Here is a 17,606-nt window from a genome sequence, read left to right on the forward strand (position 1 = left end):
AAACGAACAAGTAAAAATTAAGATGTGGCATGATGCCAATGAAATAACTGTCCATAAGAGACCAAAATGACACAGACATTAACAACTATAGGTCACCGTACGGCCTTCTACAATGAGAAAAACCCATACCGCATATTCAGCTATAAAAGTCCCCAATAAGACGTTCACATAATTATTATAAATGAAACGTATAATAAAAAATACCGAACTCCATTTGAGCAAGCCAGATTAATTAAAACATGCAGGTAATCTATGACATATGTCATTTGCCTAGAATGATCTGGAATGAACAAGTTCACATAAAATTAAGAGGGTGTCCATGGAAAAACCAGGCAGTGGATGGCACATGACATATTTTGTTTACAAAGTTTTTTCATCTATTTCATATCACAAATTCGTTCTTTCTCAAAGTTAGATTTTTTTTTATTAACTGCAACAAATAAACAGAAACAAATACATAGAAAGCACTGAAAATTTATTCAAAAAATTGTGTTGCATTGTTAGTGAACTTTTAAATCATTTTCTGAGCCATCCACGTTTGATTCAAAAATATCTTTGACATACATATCCTTTGTATAAGATAAACATTGCATTGGAACCACAAATTTAGTGGGGAAAAAAATTATGTTGAGCCAACCATATCATAGGATTTGCCTGATATTTACCTGGACAGCCTCTTAATGAAAAATTTAATAAAAAAAAAAATGTATACGTACTCTAAGATAAATTTAAAAAGAGGCATGTTCATAAAAACTGACAAAATTGAAATTGGACTTTAGCAGCTAGATGAACTAATTGAAAACACCTGTCATATTTTTCTGACATGGTACCGGGATTTTCTGAGGAAAATTGTTTGGAAAACCTTGTTTTACAGCTAGCTAAACCACCTACTTGTATGACAGTTGTTTTAAATAGTTATGCTTAATTGACAAAACTGGGTAAGTAACCAAGAAAGAAACGAACTCGAGTTACATGACAATGTCTTTGGTGTAACGGTAGAGATAACATCTTTAATGCTAACTAATCCGAGGAACTTAACTATCAATAGCATAATGAATTGTTTTAAAAGCTGTTGAATATTGCTGAAATTAAAATTTTATTCATTGTCAATATTTTCAGGTTCTGTTTCTGACTTTAATAAAGGAGTAGGTCTGGTAATGACCGATTTTGGCCTTAAATTTCAGATTCATCTGACGACAGATTTTTAAACACTTAAGTGTCTATTTCATTTGAATCATCTACACAACCAATAATTTACCTATACTTTTTTGGTACATTTCTACCCTCGTGCATATCAGTACTGTTAGGAAAGACTGAAAACTTATAATGTTATACTTTCAATGAAATCAGTACTGATTTTGACAGTACTGTTTTAGTACTGATTTTGACAGTACTGTTTCAGTACTGATTTTGTCAGTACTGTTTCAGTACTGATTTTGACAGTACTGTTTTAGTACTGATTTTGACAGTACTGTTTCAGTACTGATTTTGACAGTACTGTTTCAGTACTGATTTTGACAGTACTGTGTCAGTACTGTTTCAGTACTGATTTTGACAGTACTGTTTCAGTACTGATTTTGACAGTACTATTTCGGTATTGTTATTTTCAGTACTGTTTCAGTAGATTTAGTGTTGTTAATCTTTTTAACTTGAATGTGTATTGTTTCAAAAAATATTTGGAACTGAAAACTTTTTAACTCGGTAAGTATAGTATGCTATATAATAATTTGTGGCATATTTTGTATCTTTTGTAGATATCTCTGATTAAGTGTTTATCTTTAGAGAAGTTTTAACAATGTGCATCTCAGTACAATTGGTATCCAAATATAGGTTTGATAATTCTGTGACAATATTATTATTATCCTTTTTTTAGCTGGTTACGTTTTTCTCTTAGACTATACTGAGACTACTATATCACCCTGCTGTGCAGATTTTTTTTAGCGACGTGAACATGACCAAGGAAAATTATCAAGCTTACTCTCGTCTATCGAAATACTATTGAAGCGAAGGAGAAAACAACAGAAATGAAGCAAGATAAGCAGTTTATCGGATTTTACCCATTAGGAGCACCTGAATTCACTCCCGGTTTTTAATGGAGTTCGTGTTGTCTTTTATGTATTTTTCAAAGTGTTGTTGTAAATGCCCTTTTATTTTGTGATTCTTTGCTTACTTCTTGATTTTGGTTGTGACTGTCTTTCAGTGTTTATAAAAATAATACGCATTAGGAGCACCTGAATTCACTCCCGGTTTTTAATGGAGTTCGTGTTGTTTTTATATATGTAATTGTCAATGTGTTGTTGTAAATGCCCTTTCGTTTTGTGATTCTTTGCTTACTTCTTGATTTTGATTGTGACTGTCTTTCAGTGTTTATAAAAAAAAAATACGCACTCGACATCAGGAAGATTCACACTGTGGTTCGAGGCTGATATTTTACAGTATCAACTGTATAATAGCGCATAATTTATATATATATCAAACAAGATTAGAATCTTCAATACTGTTCATTTTTTGGTATTTTGCTATTGCTTAAAACATCATGTTGTAATTAATGCAGTTATATGTTGCTATGTTAGGCAATGCATTATAATCAACACAAAACAATCTCTCGATTACCTTATTTTTAATCATAACTGGAATTTCTTTTATTTATCATAACCATTTTTTAATATATAATAAAACATTCAATGTCATACCAACATGTGAAGTTTGTGGCAAAAATCTCTGTCATTTTTACGCCCCTTGGTTATTTTATGACCCTTTAAAGCTCATAAATAAAACAATCAAAGAAACAATTAATTTTGCATGTATCATGTTTCATTGCTCTCCCCCTATGCCATCTTTTCTTTGGAATGCTTTGTTGAATGTCAGTTTCCTGGCTCTTTTCCTCAATTCAGTCCCGGATATGATGTGTCTTTTAACATGTACAGTGGTAATTCAAGAGGACACTTTAGTTCTAATATGAGCTCATTATAAGCATCCACCTTTAATGTTTTGGTACTTGTACGAAACTCAGGATTCAATGGTTCATGATTAAATGTTGTTGTTTTTTTCTGATGAGTGCCATATTGTCTAGATACATCATTTTGTTTATAGGTCTTCAATTTTCACATCGAACATTCCCATGTCTGCTCCTGTCTCCATTGCTGTTAATCATTCTGAGGAAAGAAAATGTAATGAATTTATAAATAATAAAATTGAGAATGGATATGGGGAATGTGTCAAAGAGACAACAACCCGACCAAATAAAAAACAACAGCAGAAGGTCACCAACAGGTCTAGGCTACAATAAATTATCTTATGTTAAAACTTTCCTCATTTCTGTGTTATGTAAAAATAAAAAGAATGCACAATTATGGATGGGAATGGTATGACATCAAAATTTACTTATTACTTTATATACTACCATAAGTCCAGTAATCACTAATGGACTGGACTTCTGATACCACATGTATATATAATATTATAATCAATCAAAGTTGAAATGTGTTTCTAAATAAAAAAAAAAAGGAAAATATGATAATTTAATTCATCATCATTAAAGTATTGGTGTTTGCCAGTGGCAAATATTTCATACACGTGTAGCTTTAACCATCGGTCTATTTATGTGCTCTTTATAATAAGATCCGTGAAACAACGACGAAAGACATTAAAATATATACTAACTACTTTATACAAAAGTACATTGATGTTTAATAGATTGAAGTGGAAATTTAATTTAATTGAAAATTTATCATACATAGTCATATATGTAGCACCTAGCCAGAGATGTTATACATCTATCTATGGTAGCACACAGAAACGTGTCCGATTCCTCAAAAACGCGTCAATGTGACGTCAATGATTTGATAAACATGTCAACTGGCGAAACCACTTCTGCGGGACGCCGGTCGAGCAGTACCCTCATAGACATACATTTTTTAAAAAGACATTTATAGGCATCACCGGATAATATTAAAACAATAGAATTTACTTACTATTTATAAACGATGATTTAAACTTTACAAAACTTATTAAATGCAATGTTAATGGATTTTTTTCTAAATACGCATGACATATTTGCCACTGGACATTAAGTAATCAATAGTTAATTATGTGTTGTAAACTTAGCCTGCAGTTATGCTTGTTATGAATTACCTATGCTGAACAAACTAATGTTTAATAAATCAATGACATACAGTAAACGTGGTCAAGCACCGGGAAAAAAAATACAATATAAAATGTACATGATGTATTAGTTTTCTAAATTGTGAAGTACCTCTGTCTGAACTTTATAATAATAATAATCATATTGATAAAGAAAATCATAAATTAAAGCGCTTCAAATAAAAATAGCTTTTTATTGTGCAATTTTTTTTAAAAACCAGACCTATAGTCTGTGTCTGCAAGCAGAAGAAAGCGTGCACATTGTAGCAAACTTGGACATTTGTCTGTACGGATTGTCAAACCTTTCCTCCAGATTTTTTTTTGGCACCTGCTTCGACTTTTTTTTCTAATCATTTACAATCCAACCGAACAATATGGGTTCTATCGTATCCCACACCATTAATATTGAATTGCATTTTTACTTTACAGAGTATCATTGGGGGTATATGAGTTTTGAAATATTCTGGCGTTTTTAACCGGACACATTCTTAAATTATCGGACACGTTTTTGAGATTGTAACAATACAAAAGAGGTTATTGTCTTAAGTCAGGAGTTTGGCATTCTGTAGTTGGTTTTCAAGTTTGAATGGTTTTACACTAGTCACTTTTGGGGCCCTTTAAACCTTGCTGTTCGGTGAGAGCTCATGCCGGCACGGCGTTGAAGACCGTACTTTGACCTATAATGGTAAATAGTAATAAAATCCTGTCAAAATAGGAAACACATTTTTAAAAGGGGGTTCCAAATCTGTAGATAGGGTTTCCAAATAGATTTCCCTTTTCAAATTTATGCATTTATCGTTAAAAATTTGTAAGGGTTCCGCGGAACCCAATGTCTCGCCTATTTTTGCTGTAAATCGCAGGCTCAACAACAATGAGGAAAAAAATCAATAAAAATATTCCTCTTGTTACTATTTTATGATTGTAAGAAAATCTAAGTCCATTTAAAAGTAAATTACAGAAAAAACGGAGTAATCTTTTTACAAACTTTACTTCTGGATACAATTTTATGATCGTAAATAAGCTTCTGTCCAAGTTTGGTACAAACCCAGGATAGTTTAAGAAAGTTGTTAAAATTTTAAAAACTTCAACCTCAGAGTGAATGTAATGGTTCCCTGCAGAAATACTAAGTCCATTTAAAAGTAAAATATGAAAAAAAAGAATTTATTTATTTACAAAATTTACTTCTGGATACTATATTATGATCATAAACAAGCTTCTGTCCAAGTTTGGTACAAACCCAGGATAGTTTAAGAAAGTTATTAAAATTCTAAGAACTTTAACCACAGAATGAATGTAATGTTTCCCTGCAGAAAAATCTAAGTCCATTTATAAGTAAAATACGGAAAAAATGAAATTTTATTTTTACAAAATTTACTTCTGGATATTATCTTATGATCATAAACAAGCTTCTGTCCAAGTTTGGTACAAACCCAGGATAGTTGGAGAAAGTTATTAAAATTCTAAAAACTTTAACCACAGAGTGAATGTTTTGTTTCCTTGCAGAAAAAACTAAGTCCATTTATAGTAAAATACGGAAAAAATGGAATTTTATTTTTACAAAATTTACTTCTGGATACTATCTTATGATCATAAACAAGCTTCTGTCAAAGTTTGGTAGAAATCCAGTATGGTTTAAGAAAGTTATTAAAATTTCAAAAACTTTAACCACAGAGTGAATATTTGTTGACGCCGCCGACGACGCCGACGCCGACGGAATGTAGGATCGCTTAGTCTCGCTTTTTCGACTAAAGTCGAAGGCTCGACAAAAAAAGGGGTCCAACTTTCGGACCCCTCCCCCTTCTTACGCCGAGGGGTGTACCGCACCTCCCTTTATCCAATCATATGTTTAGAAAGTCAGGCTGATCATTTCACATATATCAATTTGACAAATATTAATACTATAATCTATTTAATAAGGTTTGGCAAAGAAGTAATAATATGTATATCCAAAGCAACCCGCGATTTTATACCTATTTTGACATTTACAGAAAGTTCTGTAACCAGAGGCGGATCCACCCATTGTTTTAAAAGAGGGTTCCAAACACAGGCACTTGTTTCTATCCATACGAAGGTCGACTATCCATAGTCGACCTACACAGGCACTTGTTTCTATCCATACGAAGGTCGACTATCCATAGTCGACCTTCGTATGGATAGAAACTAGACCTATAACATATGACTTCGCATTCTTATTCAATTTTTAACGTTTTTATACTGATATTTCCAATTTTTTTTTTGGCACATTGATAGTAAAAAGAAAATATCCGAACAGCAAATAGAAATAGTAAATAATGCCCCCGAGGTCATATGTTATAGGACTAGGATAGAAACAAGTGCCTGTGGTTCCAAACACTCAGATAAAAGGAAAAAGGGGGGTTCCAACTCAGTCCCCTAAAGATTTCATAATTATAGCGAAAAAATGGGAGAAATAAAATATTTTAAGTAGTACTTTATATAATAATGCATTGAACGTCCAAAATAATTTGGTGTTCCCACCCCCGGAACCCAAGGGGTCCGCCACTGTGTAACGCGTATTCTGCTTTTTTTTATCTAAAACTAACGTAATATGTTTTGAATTAGCTATATGCTACACTTTTCTCAGTTTTAAAATATTCAATGTACTACTATACCTTGATCTACCTTCAATCCCATTGTGGTATTCAATCCAGAAGAAGTTTGAACTGTTGAACTGTTGAAATGTCAGTGCGAGTGCAAAAATAACGTTTGTAAACAATGAATGACGTCATGTGTAAATCCAATCACATAAACGTTTTACAATCAGTCGGAAAGCTGACCCCGATTTGACCCCATTTCTTAAAGCAACAATGGACGTCATGTGATTACCATATATGGGCATTTTTTTACCCAAAAAAGGGAAGCCCGTTTTTTTGAACTTGTAGCTGTTACAATGAATTAAAACTAATTTGCTTTTAAGTGAACATTCTTGAGTATATAAGGAATATTTTCATTAACTCAATTATGGATTTAACTCATTTCTTTCTTTCATAATATGTCTTCAAAGTGTAGGTGTTGACCAAAAAATGTGGTCAAAAAAAATTTAAATCGTAATTTTCTTTCTTAACTTCTCGGGAAGCTATGCTGAATTTAAATTATGTTATGTAACATAACTTTGACTACGATATGTCAAATTTGTGCCAGTTGATATGCACAGATACGCAAATGTGCCAGTTAGAAGTGTCGATATTTCTGACGAAGCGGGGCCGACGGTAATTCACGAGTTACGTCCCTTTGTTTGACACTATCATGAAAAACTATTGTTATATCAAACACCATAATGCTGTTATTTACAAGTGGATATTATTAAAAATAATCTCTTATATACATTTTGATACTATAAACATGTGCAAAAAAATAGAGAAACACATTTTATCACTTTTCAGAACTCAGTCCCAGTGAAATAGGCCCTAGATGTGTCCCTATGTGCCATAATAGGGTTAATAATTGAATATTAATTTAATATTCCAAGAGTTAATTTAATATTCATGTTTTGTTAGGTATTTTTACTGCTGCAACCAAATTATTTTAACACAGAAATAAATGTCTACTCAATTTATACAAGGGGTAGTCTAAATATTCATGAATAATGGATCAAGACAGTATGAAAATGATAAAAAAAAAAAACAGGAGTTGATTTCCTTTTCATTTCTGACACTTGCAAGTAGGTCCTACCTTTTTCATTTAAACTTAAAAGAGATCATAATGAAAGCTGAATGTAAAATCTTCTGTTCATTGTTTTAAATAAAAGGAAAATTATTTGCAATCTTTGTATGAACAACTCATTGATTTCATGCAAGTTATAGTTTTTAAATTAATGAATGGGCTCAAATTATAAAATGACACACTAAACCAATAAATAAATGGTGCTAATCATGAGCTTGAAAATGAATAAGATTAAAATAGACTCAGTAATATTTATTTTTTTCTATTTGAAAAAACTTATAATTAATAACATTAAAAAAACTATGCATTTTTATATTTATGTGAAAGTATTTCAGAGCAGTTTCTGGGGGCTAAGTGGACAATTATGTTTTAGATCACAAGTCAAAATTAAGTCACACTGCATGTCAGTATGATAAAGTTTTGAATAAGATTGATTAAAATGATACTCTGAAAGAGATTGTTTGGGCAGCAACCATTTGTTTTCAGGGAGGGGGAACTATGGATTTTTTTCCCCTGACAAGTTGAAAACAATTCTTCTCTTTTCAATTTTAGCATTTCATTAAATGGCAGCTGAGGGTAAAAGAAACATTTTTTTCACAGGGTAAAAAAACAAATTATATTACAATCAATACTCAATAGCCACCAACCCCTACCCCACCAGAAAATCAAATGGTTTGTTGGCTGCCTAAGTTCAAATTTAGGACAATACTTTTTCATTTACTTTTGCAGGATTCCTTCAAATCACAAAATGTGTTTTATGTCGGTCATCTAAAGCAGTTAGTGTTGAGCAAAGACAGTATACGATTTACTTACCTTGTTTTAGTTAAGTCATACATTTCACTGACTTAGTCTAAAGAGAATATATTAATCCAGTCAAATATTCACAGCTGATCTCGCCATTACTTTTTCAAACAAACATACTAAATATTTGTACATTGACTGTGTTTAGATGCAAGGTGACATCAATGTGTAAGACCGAAAAACTACAATGTCAAAAAATGTCCTTATTTTGGAATTTAGTTAAAACGGGGTTTCCCAAGGGTTGATAGAACGTTATACTTGATGCTTTTATTTGTATTTTGAAATACGTGTTATTAATTTTTTGTATAGTACATATAGTCTTTGTTATTAAATCTATGAAAAAAAGAAAAGAAAATAATTTTAAACGACGATCAACAACATTACGGGATCGTTAAAAGACGGCCAATTTGACATGTTTGAGAATTTATTCCTGTTGATAATATAATCCATGGTTAACAAATCGAAATAAATATATTACAGACCCTAATGGCTAGTAGGAAACTGAAAAAGGGATAAACTTCCAAATTGGCGCCAAAAAAAAATTCCGCGAAATGAACGCAATTTCAGAATGGCGGGTTTTAATATCAGTTCCATTGTTGTCTTAAGAAAGTAGCAACAACGGTCGTTTCTAAGGGCTTGCTTTCCGACTGAATAGGCAATTGTATGTTCCATATTGACGCGCTTTTGTGATGACGATAATAACATCAACGGCAAAATTTGAGACAACAGTAGATCAGCCGGGAAGGATAGGATACAGAAATACAGCAGAAAAAATATCGGTTTACCAGCCACTTGCAGAAATTCTTAAAGTTACAGAAAGAGACGATTGTTACGACAAGTCAGAGATGGCGGATCCTTTTCGAATCATCTACGGATTGCTATTGTTCATGTATGTTTTACAAGTCAAATGTAGGCTATGTCTTCTTCCATCACAAGTTTTATTCCGTGAGCATCCTGTCAGATCATATATTTTGCCGGAATCAACATTCTGTATACTGTGTTGACACAACATTCTATATTCTGTTGACATTTATACAAAAACAATGTCTTTCCCTTCAAGAATTTAGTTCAAATTTATGTGGTTCATAAGGGAACAGAACATTCGATTTACATATATATATATATATGCGTTTTGTTTAAATATACTTTTTCACTTTTTTGGTCTTTTGGAAAATGTTGTTTGTGCTGTTTTTAGACCCTTCTACAACGAAATTTGTTTGACATGCACACGTATAAAAATTGCGGTTTTTATCCAACGCAATCATAGGTTTGAACGTAGTTTTCAATTTAGACTCGTATATATATATATATATATATATTTGTTTAAATATACTTTTTCACTCTTTTGGTCTTTTGGAAAATGTTGTTTGTGCTGTTTTTAGATCCTTCTACAACGAAATTTGTTTTACATGCACACGTATAAAAACTGCGGTTTTTATCCAACGCAGTCATAGGTTTGAACGTAGTTTTCAATTTAGACTCGTTTATATATATATGTCTAGCGGGACGGCTGCAGTGCAGGCGATTTGGTGTCACGATATCACAGTAGCATGGGTTCGAATCCCGGCGAGGGAAGAACCAAAAATTTGCGAAAGCAAATTTACAGATCTAACATTGTTGGGTTGATGTTTAGACGAGTTGTATATATATATTTATACTGCAATCAGCTATTTTACTGTACAGATAAAGCTATACGTATAAACGTTAGCTTTATACGTCAATGACCCCAATTGACCTATAAGCCCCGCCTCCTTATTGTATTTCATCAACAACATCACGTCACGACCATCACAACGTAAAGTAACAATGGTCAAACTTTTTTGAATTTAAACTTTTATGTCTTCAAATTGGTTATTTATATGGCATGTTTATCAAATGCTATCAATTAAGTTCATTTTCCCTTTCTAATTCCTTAATACGCCAATGTCTTACCACCTGGACTACGCTCATAGGGAAATCCCCCAAAATGGTACCCCAAGAGGGAAATTCCAAACACTTTTTTTAACAATTTTTGTTACATGTTTTTTTCATTTTTCATTTTTTTTTTCGATTTCAGTATAAAGACAATATACGTATAGTGTCTTGAAATATGAAATTTATTTGTATTCGGCACGAAACGGGAAAATGCTCGGTAGAACCTCGCATTTTCCCGTTTCTAAGCCTCATACAAATAAATTTCATATTTCAAGACACTATACGTATATTGTCTAAATATATATATATATATATATATATGGGTGCTATAAACAGTTTCGTATAAAAAAACTAGGGGTTATCCCCTGACTAAATATAACCATGGAGGGAAACCCCTGTTTATTAACTCAATTGGTGCAAAAGTATCATGTTTTTTGTGTTTGATTGTAAAAAATAGTTAATTAGCTTTCAATTAAAACAGGTTGAATGATTGAAATATTTTAAAAAATTAAATTAACTTTACATGGTTTGAGGGGAGACAACTTTGTAAACATCCTGTTTTTTTGGCAGTGAAAATTGAAAACTTATTTGCAGCCACTGTAGCTCTTTTCGGAGCAGGAAACCGTACCCTGAAACAAGATTTTTTTGAAAGGCCAGGTAAAAACCTACAAATTTCATACAGTTTTGATTATGAAAAATGTGCATGGATCATGTCTTCATGTCTGTGCACATGACCTGGTTTCAAGTTTTTTCTGTCAAAATTAGAGCTTTTTTCCCCCATGTTCATTGGATGGAATGTTTTTAATATATTAAAAGTACACATTATTTTTATTTCATTATAAACTAGAGAACATTCTGATTCCAGTGATATCAAGTTTTATACAAGTATCTTTATTAATCAGTCCACCACTAAGGGTCACTTATGCATGGTCCCTAAAAATGTGACGTCATAGAAAAAAACTGTTGATTGCACCCTTAAAGGGACAAATATATATTATAGTGATGTTTTAGCATAGAAAAGTGCATGCGAATGGAGTAAAATAATTCTGAAAAATATTGTACGGCATGTATACTGTAATTTAAAAGCATCAGTTTGGTATATTTAATGCAAATATTACAGATTGGTACATAGCAACCAGAAATAAGAAAACCAGACTCTGCGCGAATATTGAAGTTTTTTGCATCTTTTTGCGACGTCATGATATTTTATTTAATCTCTCATATATTTGAAACCATAGGTTGCACATTTAAAGTGTAGATATTTTCTACTTTGACCTTTACTACTGATCAGTGTGACATAAATCTTAATTCATTATATTATATATTTGGTACTTTTTATAGTCTTAAAGGTACATGTGCCATTCCTAAGAAAAACACTTTTTCCATATTTTTCTGAACTCAGCTATAACTTAGTTCACATAATACTAGGGACAAAATATATTTCAAGTAACTTTAGTCATGCTTATTTCATAGTTTTTATTCTATTTATTCAAAAGAAACCCTATTTTATGAATTATTTTCTTTGTAAAACTGATGAAAATGAGATACAGGAAATGTTTGGAATTAGCTGGTTTAACTGTTTGCCACTGGCCAATATGTCAGTACTACGCGACATGAGAAAAGAGCTGTATTATCACTATTCGTGGTCACAATCCTTAAAGTAAGACATCATTTTAATCGGTATAGTGTACAGATTCAGAAAAGCTAAGAAATTTTAATATATTGAATATAAAGTTTTGCCTTAAGGGTGCTATAAACAGTTTCGTATAAAAAAACTAGGGGTTATCCCCTGACTAAATATAACCATGGAGGGAAACCCCTGTTTATTAACTCAATTGGTGCAAAAGTATCATGTTTTTTGTGTTTGATTGTAAAAAATAGTTAATTAGCTTTCAATTAAAACAGGTTGAATGATTGAAATATTTTAAAAAATTAAATTAACTTTACATGGTTTGAGGGGAGACAACTTTGTAAACATCCTGTTTTTTTGGCAGTGAAAATTGAAAACTTATTTGCAGCCACTGTAGCTCTTTTCGGAGCAGGAAACCGTACCCTGAAACAAGATTTTTTTGAAAGGCCAGGTAAAAACCTACAAATTTCATACAGTTTTGATTATGAAAAATGTGCATGGATCATGTCTTCATGTCTGTGCACATGACCTGGTTTCAAGTTTTTTCTGTCAAAATTAGAGCTTTTTTCCCCCATGTTCATTGGATGGAATGTTTTTAATATATTAAAAGTACACATTATTTTTATTTCATTATAAACTAGAGAACATTCTGATTCCAGTGATATCAAGTTTTATACAAGTATCTTTATTAATCAGTCCACCACTAAGGGTCACTTATGCATGGTCCCTAAAAATGTGACGTCATAGAAAAAAACTGTTGATTGCACCCTATGTTTAGACGAGTTGTATATTATATGTTATTCAGGTCTCAGACAGGGTATATACTGTTACATTCCCGGCTTAGAGTTTATATCCCCTGAGCCTGAATTACACATATATTACGGATTACCCCTGACTTAATGTTATTTTCCAGTGCAGGTTTTTGTTCACAACACATAGTATAAGGTGAAAACCCTAATATGTTTGGCATACGTGAAGGATTTTCTAATTTGCTGTGATCATACTTTTATCGTGTATGTAATAATTTATAATAACACTTTCAACATTAAATTTAAGTATTAAAAGTGTTAATTGCGTGATTTTGTACCAAAAATGTATTATTGACTGAAGCACGTCATTATTTTCCCTCTGTGAGCCTCTGACAATCTGATAGCTTTTGACTACGTCACATAGTAACCGGTGTTATGATGACGTTTTTGAGGTTCCATTTGGGGATAAAAACGTCGTATATACCCCGGCAGTTTCCTGAATATACACTGACATCTCTGTGTTGTTATCCAATCACAAACCTCGACACATTTGTAATCCGTAATATATATATATATATAGTTTATAAAAAAAGATGCCGTATTATTGTCAACGACACAACAACAACAGCAACAACATATATTTTATTTGCCAATCATGGCAACCAAAATGAGCGGAATAATCACAACTCTCCACAACAGATCAGATGACCAGAAATTAACAAATATAGGTCACCATACGGCCATCAATAATGAGCAAAGCCATATCGCATAGTCAGCTAAAAAAGGCAACAAAATGACAAATGTCAACGAATTCAAACAAGAAAACTAACGTTCTTATTCATGTACAAAAATGAACGAACAATGAATATGTAACACACCAACAAACAACAACCACTGAATTACAGGCTCCTGACTTCGGACAGGAACATATATACAGAATGTGGTGAGGTTAAACATGCTAGGGTCTTCCCCCCTAAACCTGGAACAGAGTTGTAACAGTACTACATAACAACAAACTATAAAATTCAGTTGAAAAAGGCTTATTTAACTTTAAATAACAGATGAATGCAAATAGAAATACATCTCATTAACAAAAACATAATGGACGTTACCGTTACTCAACAAAAAAGGTCACTAAATACAGATCTGAGAGTACTTGCAGTTACTGACAGCTAGTTCAAAGCCACTAACAACTAATAACAAAAATCATGCATCTAACTTCAAAGACTTAGTTCATATTTTTTTTATACTTCTGTTGATTACTAGTATAAAATTTGTTTAAAGATGGCAAATTTGTGTTACATTCGTTTAATTTATTATAATGCACACAAACTAAAGAGACAGAAAGACAAAGTTTGCCTCCAACGACAAGCAAGAATAAACCAAGAAACAGAAAACAGACAATTTTCCAATGTCCTATTTGGCTGGCTTTCATATTATTCCCATTGTTGTTATAAAGTAGACAGAAGCAATGAAGAATCGATAATAGTGTGGTGCTTGAATATGAAGAAAAGAGAACAACAGGCAAAATTAATAATAAAAAGTGAAAAATGATATAGAATATTACTGAATACAGAAATGAAGAAACCACTTCCAGACCAGACCCTTTTATAAGTTGCACATTTTTTTTTAATTTTTTTTTTTGCCTTTTAAATCTTTCTGTTCGGGCACCATATTGGTCCGACACCCCAATAGTCTGACGCCCTATAAGTCCGACGACCCATTGGACCGACACACGAATACTAGTAATCCGACACATAATTATTGAGCAATACTTTGTATGGATAATATTTATATTTTAAGAGGATAATCCCCATAGTTTAAAATGATCCTACTGAGATTCCTCAAAATAATAACATATTAGAGTACATGTATTAAAAATTTGCTTAATGTCCAGTGGCAAATATTACATGCATGTTCAAAACAATTGTTAAATAAGTTCAATAGGTAAGTCCTGTAAAAGATGTCATCTGGGGTGAAAGAAGGTCAATGAAACTTGGACTGCCACTGGACAACGAAAGCATATTGAAGGTGGACAGGAATTTGCCCTGCTGCATATTCAGACAAAAGGCCACCGACGGCCTCTCAAAGAGTTGTTGCAATAGTTATTAACCTGCAGAGATCATGGCACTCTCTTTCTATACATGCTATATGAGGCATCCGATTTAATAAAGGTGACCAATCTTACATTTGTTGAAAATTAAACATCCTGCACAATTTTACTACCAATGGTTTTACTGTTTTTACTGTATCACTTATAAACATTATCCGTTGTGATGACTGACTTGCACTTCTGGTGACATTTTCTTAGTGAGAATGTGTTCACATATGGAACATATCTTGTCCTTATGTTCCACGTAAGTGTCATCAATAACTCCTGAACCACTTTACTGAATTTTGTAAATCATCGATACAAACTTTATTTCATGATGTATTTTTTCAAAGGACAATTTACAAAGTGTTACGTCCATAATTAATACCATAACATGCATGTTGGGAATAACTTTTATAATTGCATGCAACGTATTTGATGCAGTATGATCTATTGTTATAGGTATCTAAAATGGATCCCACCAGAACACAAAGACTAAGTCTATGAGGAAAATAAAGTTTTAGATCAACGACTAAAAATTGTCATGAACAGATAAAATATGAGATAGAGATAGAACTGGTATGAAAGGTGACAGTAGAACATTGAAATAATTTGAAAGGTAGGTTTATATATAGTTTTACACTCAATTATGATTTTTTTTAAAGTAAATATTTGCAGTTATTCCTATAATTTTATTTCAATATCATGAAATGTTGTAGTGTGTTCATATGACAACAAACCAACAACGAGCAAGTTCAAAAAAATAAAGAGTAGAAATACAATTCTTCAACAATTGAAATATATCATTAAAGTTAACAAAGAAGTCTACGGGAAGTACATATCCGTACACAAACCTTCTCATTTAACTGTTTCACAGATTGCATTGATATTGTGCTCGAATAATCAGATTATATTAATACATTTGTGTTTTGTTGCCGATCCAAAGATGTCAGAGTGTTACAGCAGGACATAGTTGAACTTAGGAACCTAAAGGAAATATAAACAAAAATCTCCTTCTCTGCAACCGAATTACAGATTTAAAAGATAGTAATTTATTATAATGAGAATTTCCACTGGTACTAATAATGAAAAAAATCACAAAAAGAATACTTTTATTTAATTTTTAAACTATTGCATATGTATAAAATGATAAAAAGTTGTAGGATTGTCACTAAGACAACTATCCACCAAATTTGAGACGATGTGAATGTGAACAATAATATACAACTGTGCAGACTTCAACAATGAGAAAACCCATACCGTATTGTCGGCTACAAAAGACCATGACATAAACAATATATGAAACAATTTAATTCAGAAAAATTAACGACCTAATTTATAAAAATACAAATTAAAAATGTTAAAAGTGCAGCCCGTATTGAAAACATGGATATTTGCCATGAACCCAGACTTGGGACGCTAAAATTATTCTCCAAATCGTATAAGATCAGGCCCTGAAGTCATACAAAATTTTCTCAGTGCCCGGAGAAAAAAAATCGTGGTCGAAAATTGAAATCCAGCATTTTGATTGGTTGATTTGTTGATTTTGGAGTTTGCGTAAATAACTGACTCGAAAGTTTAATGACTTCAAGGCCAGTTTTCAAGTAGGTAAATCAAACATTGTTCCATTTTTTTTCTTTCATTTTTCTCCCTGTATAATATAAACCTTGTATCATTAACGTTATACCACCTTTAGCAATGCATGTACACTGATTCACATTATGTCATGGTTGACCTATGTTTAATCTTATTATTGAACTTTAACAAAATGATAAATGTTATAATCCACTTTTTCCTTTCCAGAAACAAGTTGGCAAAGATATATATCACATGCATAGGAAGAGCAATGGAAAATAACATTGAAGCAGAATTATGAAACAGTTATTAAAAAAAACGCATTAAATTGAGAGAGAGAAAAACACATTTTTTTACTTTTTAATGCTGTTCATTCTTAAGATTACTGTTTATTGTATTTCGATGGAAGCTATTGCAGTTGATAAGAAGATAGAACAAAAATTTGAGTTATTCAGCTTGTTTAATTCAGTCAATAAAAATTAATTTTGAAAAGCAAACCATATATGTTCAAAAATCAAAAAGGTTAATTATGTACCAAATGACCTCCGTCAGACATTAATCAGTCTGTTGGAAATCTTTCTTTAAATTTTTATGCTTATTTTACAAAATGTACCTTTGTTTGTATGTCTGTAAGATTCAAATCAATCAGAGATTTCTGAGGAACTACAAACCAAGAGTTTCTGCAAGTCATCAGTTCTCATGTGAACATGCTATACTGAGTAATGTAGTTCTCACCCTTTCAACTCCCCGTTAACGGGATGCCTAAATATTGTAGCACTAAATTTCATATATTCTTTTCGTAAAATACGCTCTGCAGTTTTATAGGAAAGAGTACAAGAGTTATGCATACATGTATTTAAGTTACTATTCACAATACACTCATTACAAGTGAATGAAATTGCAGCATGATTAATGTATACAAAAAAAAAAGAAATCTGTCAATAAATGTATTTAACCATTAAAAATCTTACATTGAGCATATGATTGGAAATTTATTTTTGAGAAGTTAGACTAAAAAAAG

The 17,606-nt window shown here is 31.9% G+C and overlaps 2 long non-coding RNA genes across 2 annotated transcripts; one reads left to right on the forward strand and one right to left on the reverse strand.

Annotated features, from left to right (window-relative positions):
• Positions 1 to 2,605: 2,605 nt before the first annotated feature.
• LOC134705531 (uncharacterized) lies at positions 2,606 to 6,887 on the reverse strand. Its single transcript, XR_010105587.1, has 2 exons — positions 6,774 to 6,887; positions 2,606 to 3,155 (listed from the first exon to the last, which is right to left on the reverse strand). It is a non-coding gene; the product is annotated as an uncharacterized LOC134705531 (long non-coding RNA).
• A 2,424-nt stretch (positions 6,888 to 9,311) lies between these two features.
• Positions 9,312 to 17,559, forward strand: LOC134708368 (uncharacterized). Its single transcript, XR_010105832.1, has 3 exons — positions 9,312 to 9,514; positions 15,473 to 15,629; positions 16,814 to 17,559. It is a non-coding gene; the product is annotated as an uncharacterized LOC134708368 (long non-coding RNA).
• The last annotated feature ends 47 nt before the right edge of the window (positions 17,560 to 17,606 follow it).

Source organism: Mytilus trossulus, chromosome 2, assembly GCF_036588685.1.
Source record: "Mytilus trossulus isolate FHL-02 chromosome 2, PNRI_Mtr1.1.1.hap1, whole genome shotgun sequence".
Classification (NCBI taxonomy): domain Eukaryota; kingdom Metazoa; phylum Mollusca; class Bivalvia; order Mytilida; family Mytilidae; genus Mytilus; species Mytilus trossulus.